Source organism: Notolepis coatsorum, assembly GCF_963971535.1.
Source record: "Notolepis coatsorum genome assembly, chromosome: 5".
Lineage (NCBI taxonomy): Eukaryota > Metazoa > Chordata > Actinopteri > Aulopiformes > Paralepididae > Notolepis > Notolepis coatsorum.
Genome location: NC_140169.1, coordinates 113,335,440 through 113,348,022, shown reverse-complemented (window position 1 = coordinate 113,348,022; position 12,583 = coordinate 113,335,440).

The window sequence follows — 12,583 nt, the reverse complement described above, 5'->3', positions numbered from 1 at the left end:
TCCAAGGTGCTGAACAACTCCAGCCGTTTATGATCAAATAGCGTACCTATAACTGTCCAGCTGAAATAGTCTAGAAACGCTGTTTAAAGAGTTTCTTGCTGTCACAATAGACAATAGTTAACTCATTGTCCCATTCATTCCTTTTGAGGACGTGCAATAGATTTGAGGCAGAAGAAAAGCCAAAAGTAGGGCAAGTATTATTTCAGCTCAAGTGCACTCTTGATGTCTTGTCGACTTCTAAACACCGCATAATTCAGAGCCGCTGCTGGCGGGCATGGTCCTGTTTGGAATTCAAACCACGGTGAGTCAGCTCTACCTATATAGGGTGGCGTGGTATACTGTGACTGGAGTTCAAACCGCCAGTTTAGTGTCTTGGTGCGTGCATGGATGTGTGTGTATTTATGCATGATGCATGCATGTGTCTATTTGATTTAAACCTCCCTCAAGCATAAGTCCACCTCCATGGGGGCCCATGCATTTGCCTATACTATAGGGTAGGGGGCATGTATTCACGCGATTGGTTGTTTTGATTGACAAAGGCAGGGGAGAGTATAAAGAGCTACTTGTTATGCAGCTGAAGTCTGTCACGCCTCCAACACCTGCTCACTGATGCTTATTTCATTATGGCGTCTCTCCCAGGAGTCGAAGCACTTGTTTTTATCCTGTACTGGATGCTTAGCCTGACTGCCATTCTATCCCTCCTCTGGCCAACTCACAGGCTATTGTGGTCGTCATGCATTGCCGACATTAACTCAACTACAATCTCAACACTGGGGTTTATTTCGTTAAATGTACATATCTTCTCTGTTTTGCATGGGGGCGGGCAGGGAGGATGTGAGGTCCTGGAGGCAAAGCTAATTAAGAATAATCTCACCAATACCAGCTCAAGAAAAGTGGGTTATCGGCTGCTACAGAAATAAGTCCTTGATCATGCATAAATGTAATCGACCCTGCGCCCTCCATGGTTTATTATTTATTTTACATTTATTAATAATACTAATGCACGGCCCCTTCTCATTTCTGCGTTATGGGTGCATGTGTGGTCTATGTATGTCATTTGATTTCCATAGCCTAATAGCCTGACTGAAGGTGTGTTAAGACTCACACAACGGTCTTATTACATCGCCTAGTTAAATGTTACACAATTTACATCAATTCTAGCATATTCAGTTCAAAATTGACCGTGGTTGAGATGTCTGAAGACAATATTTATATCTGTTCTTGACACATTTAAATGTTTGGAGATTCTTTGCGGTATAGGCATATAGCTCGCGCTCGCTCCCTTCTCTCAGGAGCTATTTTCATGCAGAAATATGTTGCCAAGGTAACAGAGACGAGAGAGGCTGAGCAGGCGCCGAAAGCCCTCTGAATTCCATCACTGCCGCTGGAGAAGAACAATTTATGCTGTAAGCAGAGCAGTTTTTCAACCATGTAAAACACTCATTATCCTAAGGTGTCGTTCAATGGATACATGTCGTGCCAATTTTAGGTTGACGTGTCATATGCGATGTGCACTCAAATAGGCTCCATAAGGAATAATGCGGTCTCTTTCTTTTTGTTTGACTGTCTGTCTTTCTTTCGCATGAAGTCGTTGAAAACGCCGATCACAAATCGACCTTTATTTGATTAATGCGTCATTTTATTATCCCTATCACGTCCGTCCCTCCCTCGCTCCGCTCCGCGGTCACTAAAGGTGCCACGTGCGCTCTCATCAAAAGAGCAGCTATTGCATCTACATTTCAAATCATCAAGCGAAACGCTGCATAGCGATGTGATGGGCTTCAGAACATAGCAAGTTCATGGTCACGACGGCTAGATCAAAAGATCTTTAAAGCCTTGTTTATGAAGATACCTGACATTCTCAATTTCCACAGTGCCACTGCCTCTAGCAACCAAACCAAATGACAATTGATCAAACCATTAATGTGAGACTATTCTATCTACAACGCATGTATTTGTTATGCCCAATTAGTGTTCTTTTCAAGTTCAATGTGACACCATGGTTTGATATCTAAGCTTATTAAAAACACTTATAGAATGACTATAAGCAATATATATACCTATAGGTATAGGCCTACTACGCAAAATGTGTCGATTGAACAGTAGGCTATTCAACTCATAATCTTGGGTTGGATTAACTCAGGCAGAGAGTCTAGCCTGCACTAATCTGTTTACTGATGATTCAGCTGTGTGAGGGTGAGCAGTTTGTGGCTGAAAACTAGCCCCCAGAGCCATATATGTTGAGCAGTCAGGACAGTGGAGGTCTCTTAGATGTATGGTCATGGTCCACAACCTCCCAGTAGCTTCATATCCCTGTTACCAGCAGCCTGCAGTGATAACAAGATTAACACTAGAAAGGTGCGCTCAGTAAAACGAAATCTCCACCAGACAGCAGCCACCCACTTCTTATATCTCGCTCTCTCTCTCTCTCTCTCTCTCTCTCTCTCTCTCTCTCTCTCTCTCACACACAGTGCAAACACGTCTACAATATTTAACAAATGCAGACTATTACACACTGTTACACTATTACACCATTTCACTATTACACTATCACAGCAAATTACACTGTTGCACTATTACAGACTATTACATGGTAAGGCAAATATATTTGTCAAGTTTGGCGGAAATCGGACCAGGAGATACACTAATTTGAGTATTGGATATTTTGGCCTGATGGTGGCACTAGAGGAAAGGTCATGAGGTCACCAACATCAATATAATTCTTCCTCTTGAGGTCATGAATGTGCACCACAAATTTGAAAAGATTCAGATGAAAGCTGTTAGAGATACACTAATGTGAAAATGTAACATTTTGGCCTGATAATGGAGCCAGAGGAAAGGTGACCAGAATCAACAGAGTTCATCCTACAGCGGTCGTGAATGTGCACAACAAATATTAGACCAATTGGCTGTGTGATCTGTGAGATACAGCTGCTGATGGATAAGACACAGATGCAACCGATTGCATAATCTCCTGAGCTTCCGTCTGGTGGAGATAATGAAGTATTTTAAGTCACTGTGGATGGGCTTCTTAGGAATTAAGGCTCAACCATCCCCCCTTTGCCAGGGACTGATAGATAACTTTGAGTTGACAGACAGCCTATTGGCTTGCAGCACGCCCCCCACTCAAAGAGATCTCCAACACTGACAATCAATGAGAGATCCATGACTGGGGATGCTCAGTGCAGAAACAGAGCGAATCACCTCTGTAAGCGATAGCAGCTATCAGGCAAATGGGCAGAAAATGGCTCCTAATGGTGCCTGGCATGTCTGGTGTAAACTGCAGCCAGCCTCTCCATCGTCCATCACCCTGGAGCATATGTAACAGAGAGAGCGAAGACGACGGGAGAGGAAGAGGAGGGAGCATCTGTTCAACCAGCGTGGGAACCCCTAGGGGGGAGCGGAGAAACGGTCGGAGTTCACATCAAACCCAGTCTGGTGACTGTGGTGTGAAGTGTGGACCGTGTCACTCAGTTAGCCGGCGTGTCAAGCGGCGTGAGTCACTCATCAGCACCCCCCCCGCTGTCTGACCTTCGCTCAGCCAACTCCCAACTTCTAATGGCGGAGCTCAAACAACGCTCACTCATCTCCGTCCCGCTGCGTTTATCAAAATCGGTCTGTTTGGTAATTGGAGTATCGTTGACTCCGAAAGCAGGGATCATGAAAAATGAATGAGTCTCTTCCTTCGAAGCCCTGAGCTCACAAAGTGTCGGAAGAGCTGAAGTCAGAAGAGAGAGAGAGAGAGAGAGAGAGAGAGAGAGAGAGAGAGAGAGAGAGAGAGAGAGAGAGAGAGAGATAGAGAGAGAGAGGGAAATAACTCAGCGCTATGTGTGATTAACTTCACAACAACCCCCTCGGTAACATGAGTCATGAACTTGCCCCAAAGCCTGACAGTTAACAGTTGGCTTTGAGTAAACAGAGAAGTCTTTAGTTTTGATATGACCATTTCAATTACCCAACCCCTTGCCCAGACTGCTGTTTCTTCCCAGAAACAGTAATCACATTCACTATTAATGAGCAACATTCATCCTGGACCCATTTACTCTTCTCAATAATGCATACTCTCTGGAATTGCCCTGTGCATATTTTACACTGCACCATCTCCTCTTCCCCAGTGTACCCCCCCCCCCCCCTCCTGAGAGGGATATCAGTGGTGATATGCTCACGTTCGCTGTCTGTCTCCGGGCGCTTTCTGTTACTCTCAAGAAGAGGAAGAAGAAGAACACTGCACTGAGGAACAAGGCCTCGTCTATTATCTCACTTGGTCACATGCTGCTGCCTGCTGTGACGAGATAATGGCATGCTGAATGAGAGTTGAGGGTGAAAGGTGCTGCCATACTTGTTGAAGCGCCTCCGTCTCTCTGACTGGCATCCTAATAGCCCCTTCAGTGTGTTGAGACAAACTCTGTGACCCCCTCGGAATGAAGCAATTGACCACAAATTAGACACGTGCGCTTCTCCTTGTGTCACAGTTATCAGGGAAATGAGACAGCTGAGGCGTCAGCACCCGCGTTGGCTAAAGTGTTCCACAAATGAACTTGTCCTTAAAACCGACCCAAATGCACACAAAGGGCTGAAAACTCAATTACCACTGACAGTGGAAAATTAATTTAACAGGCAGAAATTGATTGGCCACTCAGGCTGCTATTGGGCACAGAACGACTATCCAAATTAGCCCTGACAATCACCCTTTCCCAATCGTGTTTGAATTTCACGTCACTCAGGTCACAGCCCCCTGCGTGTGGCGATTGGCCAGCCAAGCCAGCAACACGTGATTGACAGGTGATTCCTCCAGTGGACCAGCGGGTAGTTATCAGAGGGTTAAGACTTGAGGGCAGGATGTTCAGGAGTGTGGTGAGAGTGATGCAGTTCAGTGAAGAGATAAAGAGTGTGAAGTGGTCCAGGGAGCAGTGGAAGGAGAGACAGATGAGGGGAGCAGGGCGAAGGTCGCGGGGGGGGGGGAGGGGTGGAATAGGGAGGGAGGGGCATTGGAGGGCAGGATCACGCCGTGTGAGGGGGAGCTTGCTGTGCTGCCTTGGCTAACCGGCAGACTTCTAGCTGAGAACCATTCCACCCCTCACCCCATCACGACCCCCTTCTCGGCCCTTTGTAGAGGTGCACCGAATACCGAACAGCCACAAGGCTGCATGGCCATCTCCTTCACTTCCCTTTTCCCTCTTTCACTGTATCCTATCAATCCCTACTCTCTCTCACCGTCTCCTTCTCCCTGCCCTCTTTCTCTCCGCCCACCTCTCACTCCCTCTCAGTGCCCCCCCACCTCTCCCATCCTCCTTGCCATATTTGTTTCAAAACCGTCCATCTACTCTCTTTCCGTCCTCATCTCTCTCTCTCTCTCGCCCCGCTCCCTCTCCCCCAGAAACGCATCTATTATTAACACACACCTCTGCACCCACCAGAGACGGAACCAAGGTCCAGGCCAGGCTCCTCTGCATTTTAATCACCCGTAATGAGCCAGAAATAATGAATAAAAATTGTTCGACCCGGCCTGTTTGGGTGACAGTAATTAATTTATGTCAGACATATGTGCAGCACATCTTAACAAGACCTGCCCGTTTAATCCTATATTTTCGAGGGTTTTCGAGCCAGCGAGCAGAATTCCTCAAGGCCCATCTCTGGGTGAGACACACCGGTCCACATGTAGAAAAATCAATCAGGCAGCGGCATCCAACCAGCCGCGCACAGGCCCTGCTCACATTCCACAAGATAATACATATCAGATGATTTTATGACTGCACCCTGCTATCCGAGATATCACCGTGATTGCAGATTAGTGCTGTGTGGGTCCCCGCTGCGGAGGCTGGTATGTTTAACCTCTCCTGCGGCAGGCTTCTGCTGCGCCTGGCGTCCTTGGTGGGTGCGCAGTCTGAGGGCAGAGGCAGCGCTGTCAGACGTGCGTAGATGTGCAGGCGGGGAGAGTCCCCAGTGACTACCATGGCCTCTTTTCATCATCTGCTCCCCCCACCCCTTTGAACAAACACAGGAGCTGAGGGTAGGGATCTGTCAGAGGTCTGCAGCTCACAGAGTGGGGGGGATTATGCTGCTTTAAGATTACTGAAAGCCAAACAATCATTACTACTGCCACTGCTGGCAGAGCTCGTTGAACTAAGGGATACAGCGATTGTTTTGTTCACCGTGATGCGATTTCACCTCGAGATAGACATGGCCCAGATATGGGCTACTGTGCACAGATGAGTATGCGCTCCAGTACTAATGCTACAGGCTGGGACTCGGGGAAACCGACGGGGAAGCTGGCAAACGCAGCAGGCAGAGCGAAGGCTGCACTGAACTGATCTAATGTGAGGGGAGCCCGTATCATCACTGCATCACTTCAAACAACATCAATGCGTCCTTTTTATCACTGGTTTATTTATACTGGTAAACATCGAACAGAAACAACAGCAAAATCAAGAGCTGACTTCCTCCCATACTGACGAGGTTATCGTGCCTCTTATATCGACAGAGTTAATTTACAATGGTCGTCGTCGTCGGAGTGACATGTTAATGCTGTAACAGTAAAAAAAAGAAAGAAAAAAAAATTAAAATGAACAACATCCTCTTTCCTCCGGAGTCTGTCCACCTGGATTGTTGTCCCGCCGCCTGCACCTGCCGCGCTGTTGGTATTGGCTCAATTGTCACTCATATCAGTCATGACAGGAATCCTATTGGTGTGAGTCCTTATGTAATCATGTGATAAAAATCAAATGAAGAAATCGATTCGAACCGTAGGGCAGTATTAGGCTGAGTCGACTTTGTGCCATAAACACCGCATTGTGCTGTGGTAGAGAAAGATGCGTGTCATCCCCTTAGACATTTTGGTACATTCGGTTCCAACACCTCTGGGGTGTGTGGCACATTCGCAATTCTTCCAAACCACCACCAAGATTATTAATGTCACCATTTTGTCCGCGGAAATCAGAGACAAGCATTATGTCCGCCGTTTACACTTGAAGTAATAGGCAACGATAGAACAAGTATGATATCCCCCAACCGTCTGTTTCCCCTCTCTGTCACTGTTCAGCTCTGTCCCCAGACAAGTTTACTGCATGCCATGTGAACACTTTACGGGTGTCTCGAGCAGGGGACAACCAGGTATACTGTCCCGGGCCCAGGGCCAGGGTGGGCCCAGGAGGGCCCTCTGATGGGTCATACTCATAGAATCTTATGATTCGAGATGGTGACGGGGGCTCAGTGGAATAATTTTGTCCCAGGCACAGGCATTACACACGGCGGCCCGGGTCTCGAGTTATATGTTACATAACTTAAAGGCACAACGAGTACCATTTGTTTTTGAAGTAAATACAACATTCAAAGTTGGCTGTGGCATGCCTGGCTCGCTGAAATTCAGATCGAACTGTGAAACTAGACGTTGCAGATCAAATAGGAATTAAGATCCAGCAATATCCTATTTCTTGCCTAAAAGGTTGTCAGAAGCATATTTTAGTGAACCGTTTAGGTGGAAAAAGAGAACGTTTACGAGCGAGCCGCCGTGTTTTTGCCTGTTTGAAAAACTGAGACAAGTCAACCACCCATATGGCCCACCCAAACGCATTAACTACACATCCACTGCCCAAAGGTTGACACCTAGAAACGTCCTGAACACAGCAAAACAAAGAATCCAGGCAGAGGGAAGGCTCTCTGCAGATAAAGACACCGCCACACTTCTAGTGGGTCATAAGTGATGATTGAGAGGGTTTCTTTTTGTATGAGTCTATACATCGTTTTTTTTTTTAGGAAATTGCTACTCATTGTGCCTTTAACATCTTTGTACATGAAGTTGCTTTATACAATGTTGTGCCTTCCATCAAAAGTTCGATCCAAAGTCGCTATAAAGTAGACTTTGATAGGTTATAAGGTAGAAAACAAATGTGAAACATTTGCCCGTAAAACCCTGTATGCCTGCCTTGTCCCTAGATAAATGAGAGAAACTTACAGGCCCTTCAATAGAGAGCACAAAAACCCCAAACAAGGCATCAAATCACTGTCTGCTCCACAATGGGCCACAAATCCAATCCCAGAAAACAGGAGAGCCTATAGGTGATAAACTCCAAATCATAAAGTGCTCTCCAGAAGCCACTCAGACTTGGAGAGCTTGTCCCTGGCTCGGCGAATGTTTGTTGTGCTCTCGAGCTGGGGCAACTCTCCACTCACAGACAGGCTTCGCTTGGAGCGTAAACTGCCCCCGGGCTTGGGGTAGGCCACGTAGCAGTGCTCCTCGTACGAGTCCACATTGAGGGAGTGCCTGCGGTTAACCCTCACACCCCCTGCAGGCACAGTCATGTATTGCCTTGCGGCAAGGTGGGGTCGTGGGGTTCTGGGAGCGGGGGTCCATTTGGCACCGGGTACAGCCGAGGCGGCGGCCATTTTAACTTCAGAGGAGTTATTCCGGTTCATGTTCTCGAGCTCCACATCTGCCTTGGCTTCGGATCTGCGGGCCTCGGAGGACTTGGGCGCGGTAGAGGGACGGTCGGGCCGCATGGTGCCGGGCGAGGCCGGGTGCCAGCTGTGACTGACGGCAGAGGTAGAAACAGTGCAGTCTGGGATGGAGGGTTTAGTGGCGGCCACCACAACAGATGAGCGCTGCTTGACTGCCTCTGGGGGGGGCAGGGCCACTCTCAGGCAGTCCTTGTCACTCTTCTCGGGCCGCAGGACCTGCTTTGACAGGGACTTAGGGAGCCCACATCCCTGCAGCTGGCCGTCGCTGCTCAGTGATCGAATATCCCCCATCTCCAGCGCCTGTGGAGAGAGACGGAGGGCAAGACAAGACAACGGTGCGGGGAGAGAAAGCGTGCAATAAAGAGAGAGAGAGAGAGAGAGAGAGAGAGAGAGAGAGAGAGAGAGAGAGAGAGAGAGAGAGAGAGAGAGAGAGAGAGAGAGAGAGAGAGAGAGAGAGAGAGAGAGAGAGAGACAGAGACAAGGGACGGAGACACAGAGAGAGTCGGTGAGAGAAAATGATAAAGATGTGCCGATAAGCTTTTGTTAGACAGCCCAGTCAATGGCAACACCCATAACAAAAGAATAACACAGAGAGAAACCCGTGGCTATAACCTTATCTGTGTCTCCTTGGTGACAGACGCGGTAACGCACGATGAGGAAGATGATGAAGGCAAGCACCGAGGCCACGATGACCCCTCCTATGATCACTACAATAGTGCCGCCGAGGAACTGCGACTGCATGAAGTGGCAGCGTAGGTACTGGGCCTCCGTGGTGAAATGGGCACAGCCCACCACCCTGGTGGCCGTCAGCGAGGTCACCTGGTCGTCGTAGATGGCCAGTACACACAGGTCATACTGCGTACCGGCCGCCAGGTTGTTGACCAGGATGCTCTTGCTGGTCGGAGGAATCATCCTGCGGAAAAACAAAACAAAACCCACATGGCGATGCAGTGAAAACTCATATGGATGGGAAAGGGTTAAGTGACGGGAGACAAATCCGATTATCCAGCTTATTGTTTTGTGGAGATGAAATGACATGACAATCATCCGTCTCTCGGGAGGCTGTTTAAGATCTGTCAGAGGCGGAGTCTTTTGTGGCATTTGATTTATTTCCTCCCAACATCATCGGCAATAAAAGGTTTGGCTTCCAGTACTCTGGGAGGCAGGAGGCACATGCGTGGTTTACACCACCAGGATTAAGGTCCCTGATTTCAGTCCATGTTGAATGGCACATGTATTGTTGACTTGGAAGTCGCTTGGGATGAAAGTGTTGTGCTCGCTGATCCCATCATGGAGATAAGCACTAAATATGTTGTGAGCGATGAAAGAATAATACTGTGTACGCCAGCGTCTCAGACGGTGAGGGAGCCAACCCTCGTCGACTCGCCTTTCATCCTCCCATTAGTCTGCAGCTTAGCGCTGACATTTCGTTTCGATTTAGTTGATTAGGCATTATCAAGGTTTTGCACACTGTAAATGATACACTCTCAAAAAGGGGAATTATGAGTCACTGAATAAGGAGATTGTAACAGCACATTAGTCTATCTTCGCGATAAGGCACACAGACGCCATGGATAATCATGTTGACAGTCATGTGCAGATTTACCTTTATTTATTTTCCAGAGGCGCTTAAATGTAGAAAGTAGAATGAAGGTCACGAGAAGTTAAAAACAAGAGAAACTTGCACATGATGATCATTCATATTTCAGCTTCATCGCATGTTTAAAGTTTAAAGGCAGACGGTCAGATTTGCTGAGGAGCAACACCAAAGCCTCCCAAGGAACCGTGCTGTCACCTTTCTTGTTCCCCCTCCACACCTCCACACCTCTGACCTCCGCTTCAACTCAGGTATGTGCCACCAACAGAAGGTCTCTGATGACTCCTCCGTTGTCAGTTACATCACAGATGACAACGAGGAGAAGTACAGAGCACTCGCGGAGAGCTTCGTAGGGTGGTGCGACAACAGTCACAGCTCGACATTGGCAAAACCAAGGAGCCGGTGGTAGACACCTACAAGTTCCTGGGAGTACACTCAAACAATAAACAACACAGAGGCCTACAGAAAGGGTTAAAGCAGGTTGTTTTTCCTGAGGAGTCCTTCAACGTTTTACCAGCCTGTAGTAGCCAGTGTCCTCTTCTTCCAGATATGCTGGGGGGGGGGGGGGGGGGGGGGTCACAAACAAACTGCTGGTGAGGAAGGCTAGCTCAGTAGCTGGGGGTTGAACTGGACAGGAGAGGAAAATGAGAAGGAAGCTGGGCACTATCCTGGTGAATGTTGTGGCAATTTCCGTAGTAAAAGAACTACTCACAAACGAGAGTGTCTTTCCAAGGTTTTATTGTACACTTGCAAGCGAGAAAACAGTCAACCCAAACTTCACAGTCTTGGATTGAGTGAAGCGCACATCCTTTATTCTCAGCTCCCTTTTATACCATTTGTGGTCCCATATTTCAAAGACAAGGCAACAGAAACGGCTCCACACATATATGGTTATGAGAACATCAGATCAAGACAAGACAGGGTCGAACTGATAACAAGACTCTTGCTTCCTGTTTTACTGTAAGAGTATCTAGACAAAGATAAGTACAAGGCTCTGGCTATAGGAGCGCCTGTATTTAGGTCAGAGTAGGGCCAAGGGCTCACTGGTGTGTGCCGTGTTCTTAAGGGCTTTATTTGGGAGAAATCATGGTGATTGCATTCACATCGATTCCACAGACATCCTCGGAATTAAATAATTATGATAATAATAGATACGACAATCTTTGTCTCATTAAAAATTACATTTTACATTTACAGTCATGTCTCAACGAGGCATTGTGATGTCCGAAAATAAATAAATAAATAAAATAAAAGCACTACACCAAGCAAATGACAGTGAATAAATAAATAAATAAATGTATTAATAACACATGGACACATCTACATTCCATCACCACCGCGGTCATCTCCTGGCTGTTTTAGCGAACCTCTCCAGGCTGTTGGCGACCCTCTTTTGGCTGTCCAGCATCGCCTGGACCGCGTTGCCATGGGCACTGGATGCACGCGTGGCAGCGCTTGTGGATGGGGGGGCATCATCCTTCCTATGCTTCCTAACATGCTTCCCATGCTTCCTATAACTCTTCCTATACCTCCTAACATCCTTCCTATGCTTCCTATTACCGTCTAGCTTTAGCAGCATGCTAATTTTGATAACTATAATTGGAGAGCGTTCAGTGTGTCGGTCAGTGTGTTTGTCTGTGTGTTTGTGTATCCAGCGTACTGCGTAGTGGAGATTTGCGCTCTACTGAGCACACCTTCCTAGTTCATTCATATATATATATATATCATATTTGTTTATGTACATTTATATTTATTGATAAGACTGAGATCTGTTTAATCAGTTTATTTATACCATATAAGTACAGCATAGACTTAGGTTAGCTATACATACTTGTACCTGGGGTAGACTTATATAACGTTAGTCTGTATCCCAGGGGGGCTGTACATGCATTGTGACATTATTGATAGAGTATACATATGTTTCACCTGTTCACTCACCCAGAGATTAGATTCAAGACCCTTACATGTAGTGCAGATCAGATTGTCATTGCTGTTGCTGCGATGGCACCTGCATCTCCCCGTGGGGACGAATAAAGGATGCATCTGATCCTATGTTAAAGAGGAGCTGTAATTCCTGCCCACGTTCGAGCACTTCCGTTCAATCTAGTTGCATCGCCAGATCAATGTTTTCCCGGTCTGAGATCACTCTGCGTGGTCACGTGCTGCTAACCTGGTCTCAGATCAGTGCGGCATGAGTCACTCTGCGTGGTCACGTGCTGCTAACCTGGTCTGAGATCAGTGCGGCATGAGTCACTCTGCGTGGTCACGTGCTGCTAACCTGGTCTCAGATCAGTGCGGCATGAGTCACTCTGCGTGGTCATGTGCTGCTAACCTGCTCTGAGATCAGTGCGGCATGAGTCACTCTGCGTGGTCACGTGCTGCTAACCTGGTCTGAGATCAGTGCGGCATGAGTCACTCTGCATGGTCATGTGCTGCTAACCTGGTCTCAGATCAGTGCGGCATGAGTCACTCTGCGTGGTCATGTGCTGCTAACCTGGTCTCAGATCAGTGCGGCATGTGGTTCTGTGCCGC